Source organism: Panthera uncia, chromosome C2 (genome assembly GCF_023721935.1).
Source record: "Panthera uncia isolate 11264 chromosome C2, Puncia_PCG_1.0, whole genome shotgun sequence".
NCBI lineage: Eukaryota > Metazoa > Chordata > Mammalia > Carnivora > Felidae > Panthera > Panthera uncia.
In genome coordinates this window covers 57,828,105-57,834,049 of record NC_064810.1, presented here as the reverse complement: position 1 = coordinate 57,834,049, position 5,945 = coordinate 57,828,105, and positions in this window count along the sequence as shown.

Below are 5,945 nucleotides of genomic sequence, written 5' to 3'. Positions count from 1 at the left end.
TGTTTTTCTTGCTTCTTATCAAAAGATGATAGTAGTATTTTAGAACTCTGGAAATGGGGGGTACCTGGGTGGCTCAATTGGTTAAGCATCTGACTCTTGATGTCGGCTCATGTCATGATCTCACGGTTCCTGAGATCGAGCCCAACGAGCTGTCAGTGCACAGCCTGCTTGGGATCCTCTCTCCTTGCCTCTCCCCTAATTGTGCTCGTTCTCTCTCTCTCTCTCTCTCTCTCTCTCTCTCTCTGTCTCTCTGTCTCTCTCATCTCCCTCTCTCAAAATAAACATTAAAAAAAAAATCTCTGGAAATTGCATGGTAGAATATTAGAATTTAAAGGGATCTCTTGGTTGTATCACATCAGTGTATAGATCTGGGTGTAGAAGTTCAGAAAGGTCAAATGCATTCTACTGTGGGACAACTAGGGAGAAGGACCAGAATGCCCATTAGGATATTCTCTTTGTACTTCGCCTCTTGGCTCTGTTCTTTCCATTCTGCATATAATGGAATGGCTAACCCTGCCTCTAAGGAACTTTTCTTGTTTTGTTGTTGCTGTTTTCTCATCATTCAAGAATACTCTCCTTTCTTTCAGCGCCCCTTTACTTTTCTCCTTTTCCCATTTGTAGTTCAGTTCTTTTATTACAAGGAAATCTCCATTATAAAGATAATGTTTTGGTAGAGTTAAGATGCTGTCTGATAGGGTGTCATATGGAGATACAAAAATGAGCATCATCGAATACACTTCAGATATCCTGCTTGCTCATAAAGCCAGCCAGCTCTTTTCCTTTGTTAATCTTCCAAACTGATTTTACTGAAGTGTTCTATTTTTGAATACCTTTAATCTAAATTATGTCCATTATTAGATATTATCACAGTCAGCACTTTTTCCCAGTTAGTCTTAATAATATAGATAACCTCAAATCTTTTCAAGTAAAAGTCATATTTATTTCAGTCACCACTAGGTGGCATAAGCCATTAGTTTCAGTAATTTTTCCAATTGAAATCTTTGTATAGATCCGTAATACATACAAAATGGATGTGTTAATGGTATGAATGTGTTTTTAAACTCATGAATTTTATGAGAACAATAATTGTATTGATGAAATTTGGATCATGGATGACAGTCTTAAAGCCTTTGCACCTAATTTACTTTTTATATTAGCTTCGTGGTGGTATTTTTAAACTCTGATTTGTATAAATAGTAGCAAATGGCAATAGTTTTCTTTATTTTTTAACTTTATTTTGAAATAATTTTATATTTACAGAAACATTACAAGTCCTGTATACCCTTCACCCAGCATCCTCTGTTGTAACATCTTATGTAACCATGATGTTTATCAAAACTAAGAAATTAACATTGATATACTATTAACTGCAGGTTTTATTCACACTCCCCCGAGTTTTTTTTTACTTAATGTCTTTTTTCTGTTCCAGAATCCAATCTAGGATGCACTGTATTTAGTTGTCTTAAGTCTCTTCCAATCTGTGACCGTTTCTGTCTTTATCTTTCATGTTCCTGATAGTTTTACAGAGTAATAGTCAGAAATTTTGTACAATACCCCTCCATCTGGATTTATCTGATGTTTTCTCATGATGAGACTGAGGTTAAAAAATTTGGGAAAGAATACCACAGAGCTGGTGTGCCCTTTTAACATCATGTTAGGAAGCAGTTGATTAAGGTGGTATCTGCTAGGTTTCTTTCTTTCTTTTTTTTTTTTTTTTTTAATGTTTGCTATTTATTTTTGAAAGCAAGACAGAGCACGAGCAGGGGAGGGGCAAAGAGAGAGGGAGACACCATCCAGACCAGGCTCCAGGCTCCGAACTACCAGCACAGAGCCCGACGTCGGGGCTCAAACCCATGAGCTTAGATAATGACCTGAGCTGAAGTCAGACTAGGTTTCTTAATTTCAAATTCCAATTGTTTATTGCTTGCAATACAACAGACTTTCATATACTGATGTGTTCTGTATCCTTGCTAAATTCATTTTTAATTCCTGTTTATTGCAGGTCCTAAAGATTTTCTATATAGACAATCATATCATCTGCATATATAGATAATTTTACTTTTTTGTTTCCAATCTATGTGTCTTGTATTTTTCTTACCTAATTGAACAGTACAGTGTTGATTAGGAGTAATGTGAGTGGACATCCTTTCCTGTTCCTGATCTTTGGGAGAAAGCACTCAGTTTCTCACCATTAAGTAGGATGTTAGTTGTAGCTTTTTGTGTTATGCCTTTATTAGGTTAAGGAATCTCCCTTCTATCCCTAGTTTGCTGAATTTTTGTTATAAGTGTTAAATTTGGTCAAATTTGTCTTCTGTATCTATTGAAACAGTCATATAGTGTTTTGTATTATGCCTGTAAAAAAGGATTACATTGATTATTGAGATAGCCTTGCATTCCTCAGATGAACCACATATTTTTATTATGACCGGATTCAAATTTGCTGAAATTTTATTGATGAATTTTACATTTATGTTCATGAGGGATATTGCCAGTGGTTTTCTTCTAATGTCTTTAATTTTGATTTTGGTTTTCCAGTAATGTTAGCCCAATAGTATGAGTTGGGAAGTGTTGCCTCTCTATTTTCTTGAAGACATTGTGTACAAATAGAATTTTCCTGTGAAATCATCTATCTGGGCCTGGAGATTTTTGGGGAAGTTTTTTTTTTTTTGTTTTTTGTTTTTTAATTTTTTTTTTTTAACGTTTATTTATTCTTGAGACAAAGAGAGATAGCATGAATGGGGGAGGGTCAGAGAGAGAGGGAGACACAGAATCTGAAGCAGGCTCCAGGCTCTGAGCTGTCAGCACAGAGCCCGACGTGGGGCTCAAACTCACAGACCATGAGATCATGACCTGAGCCAAAGTCGGATGCCCAACCAATTGAGCCACCCAGGCACCGCTGGGGAAGTTTTAAATACAAATTCAGTTACTTTGTTTATGATATAACTACTCTTGAGTTTGGTAATCTGTATTTTTTGGAGGGATTTTGTTCTATAGTAGAGATAGAGGGGAACAATCTTGGTGGAGTTTCTGCCCCCCCCTCCCCCCGTGCATAGCTGCTGTTCCCCCACCCTGGGTCAGCACCACAGCAGATACTTCTTAAGGCTCCTTCTGATCTCTTCTGTGAGTGCCACATGGAGTCCATGGAAGAAGAGGGTGTGGACTCCCCCCAGAATGTTTGGCCCCAAAGGTTTCACAGTATTCTGCATTCTGGAGTCTGCCTTCACTGCTTCCCAGCCATACCAGTTTACTCCCTCTGGTGGGCTTGTGCCACCCTCCTTTCTTGCTGGAGGGAAGCTTTTGGACCAGGTGTTTTCTCTGCAACCTCAGGTTTCCTGTGGGTTTACATAAATTCTTAAATTTGAAGCTAGTTTTCTTTTTTTGCTGCAAGGACAGAAGAAATACTTTTTTCAGCTCTCTACATCCTGAGGCAGAGGTCTTTATGTTTTTTACAACATCAATTTCTGGGGTGCCTGGGTGGTTCTTTTGGTTAAGCATCTGACTCTTGATTTCAGTTCAGGTCATGATCTAACAGCTCTATGAGATTGAACCCCACATGGGGCTCTGTGCTGAGCATGGCGCCTGCTTGGGATTCCCTCTCTCCCTCTCTCTGTGCCCTTCTTCACTCATGTGTGCCCTCTATCTCTCTCTCTCAAATAAACTTTAAAACACTAGCTTCAAAATATACTCCTCAGCTAAGCCAAATGGAAGAACGTTTATTCTGACCTCTGCACATGAATGATTTATTCTGGAAATACATGATGATGTGATAATGACTTGAGAGCTCCTAAAGTACTCTGTGAAGCTCACTTACCTAAATAATGCTTGATTTATTTTTTAGGATATAGACTTCTATTTGAAGTAAGGACAGACAACCAAGCAACTCAAGCCTAGATTTTCCTAAAATACTAGGTAAGAATAACAGCTTGTTAGAAGGAACTCTTAAAAGCATGTGAGCTTTATAGGTAAAGCTTATTACTTGTTAAGCTACAGAATGGAAAATGCTTTGAATTTATAACTTATACTCCTTCTACTTGCAAAGATTTGAAGGAGCATATTCTTGCAGCAAAAAATTACATATGCCTGAATTGAGGTAAACCTTCCCTGAAGAGAGGATGAAGTAGGCCAGAACAGCCATCACAGGTAAAATTAAAAACTTTCTAGAAGAAAGTCACCTTGTGACCTAGTGACCTTGTGACCTAGTATGTAGAAGTCTCCTTGAAAACCAGTCCTTCCCCCTACCCAGCATGAACCATAATTCAGCAAATAGATGAATTTTACTATATCAAAATTATGAATTTGTTTTAAAAAGACAATACAGACAAATTTTCTATTAAACAGTAGTCTGGAAAAGGATATTTATAAAGTCGAAAACTGACAGGAGACTCATCTTTTTAGACTATCCAAGGAAATCCTACAAATCAACAACAGAAAAATCAGGGTGTCAGTCCATTGCATAACAAATTGCCCCAAAATGTTAGTGGCTTAAAACAGTAATAATCACTTATTGTCTCACAGTCTCTGTAGATCAGGAATTTGGGAGTGGCTTAGCTGTGTTTCTGGGTAAGGTCTTAGTGATGTTGCCAGTCAGCATGTTGGCCGTGGTTGCAGGTGCTTGAAGGTTTGATTGGACCTGGAGGATCCACTTCTAAGATGACTGTCTTGGCAGATGACCAGCAGGTTGGTGCTGACTAGTGATTATTTCTCACCATGTGGACTTCTCCATCAGGTTTCTTGAGTGTCCTCGCGACACGACGGGGCTTTTCCAAGAGCAAGTCATCGAGAGAGTACGGCAGAAACCACAGTATATTTTATGACCTAGTCTGAGAATTCACACAGCGTGGTTTCCTTAGTATCCAACCCTATCTAGTGTGGTTTCACAGGTCAACCCTATCCAGTGTGGTTACACAGGTCAGCCCTATCCGGTGTGGTTACACAGGTCAGCCCTATCCGGTGTGGTTACACAGGTCAGCCCTATCCGGTGTGGTTGCACAGGTCAGCCCTATCCAGTGTGGAAGGCAACTATACAAAGATGTGAATGCTGTGAGGCAAGGATCGTTGTGGGCCACTTTATAGACTCAAAGTCCACAGCCAGGAATTCTAAATTTTTTTAAAAAGATGAAATATGAATAGGCAGTTTATAGAAGAAAAACTCAAAAAGCTAAGATGTGTAGATACTCAAACTTGGAGTATCTGGGCGATTCCATTGGTTAAGTGTTTAACTCTTGATTGCTGCTCAGATCTTGATCTCACAGCTTGTGAGTTCGAGCCCCACGTCAGGCTCTGCACTGATGGAGCGGAGCCTGCTTGAGATTCTCCCCACCCCCACCTTTTTCAAAAATAAACAAACAATAAAAAAAAGAAAAAAAGATAGTCAAACTTACCAGAAAGACGTTAAAACAAGATGCTTCTTTGTACCTATTTAGTTGGCAAACATTTTGTTGGATAATGGCAGGCATTCAAAGACATGTGAAGATATTGGAACCAACCCTGTACACTGCTGGAGTGTAGACTGACACAGCCATTTTAGGGATGAATCTGGTAATACCTGGTCAAATTAAGAATGTCTCACTCTTGAGTGTATAATCCAAAGGAATAGATGCAGAAGATCTTATAGGGATATATTTTGCACCTGTGTTTCTCCTTTACTGCTTGTGTAGAACATTTTACTTCTAGTCACCAAATGTGTGGAGGTTTTTCCCCACATCAAGCAATTTTCTGTGACACCAGTTAGGCGTCCTGTAATTCAACTCAGTTCTCACTACCTGGAGATGGTATCAGTCCGAAAGGTTAAAAGCTCAGTCCCATAAGACTTATCCACCCTACTTCAGATCCCAGTTCCAAGTAATAGGTCCCCAGGTTACTCACAACTTAGTCCAATTTGGCTACAAATTATAGGTTCCCACAATGCCCTCCTCGGTCTCAATTTTCTAGAGTGGCTCACAGAA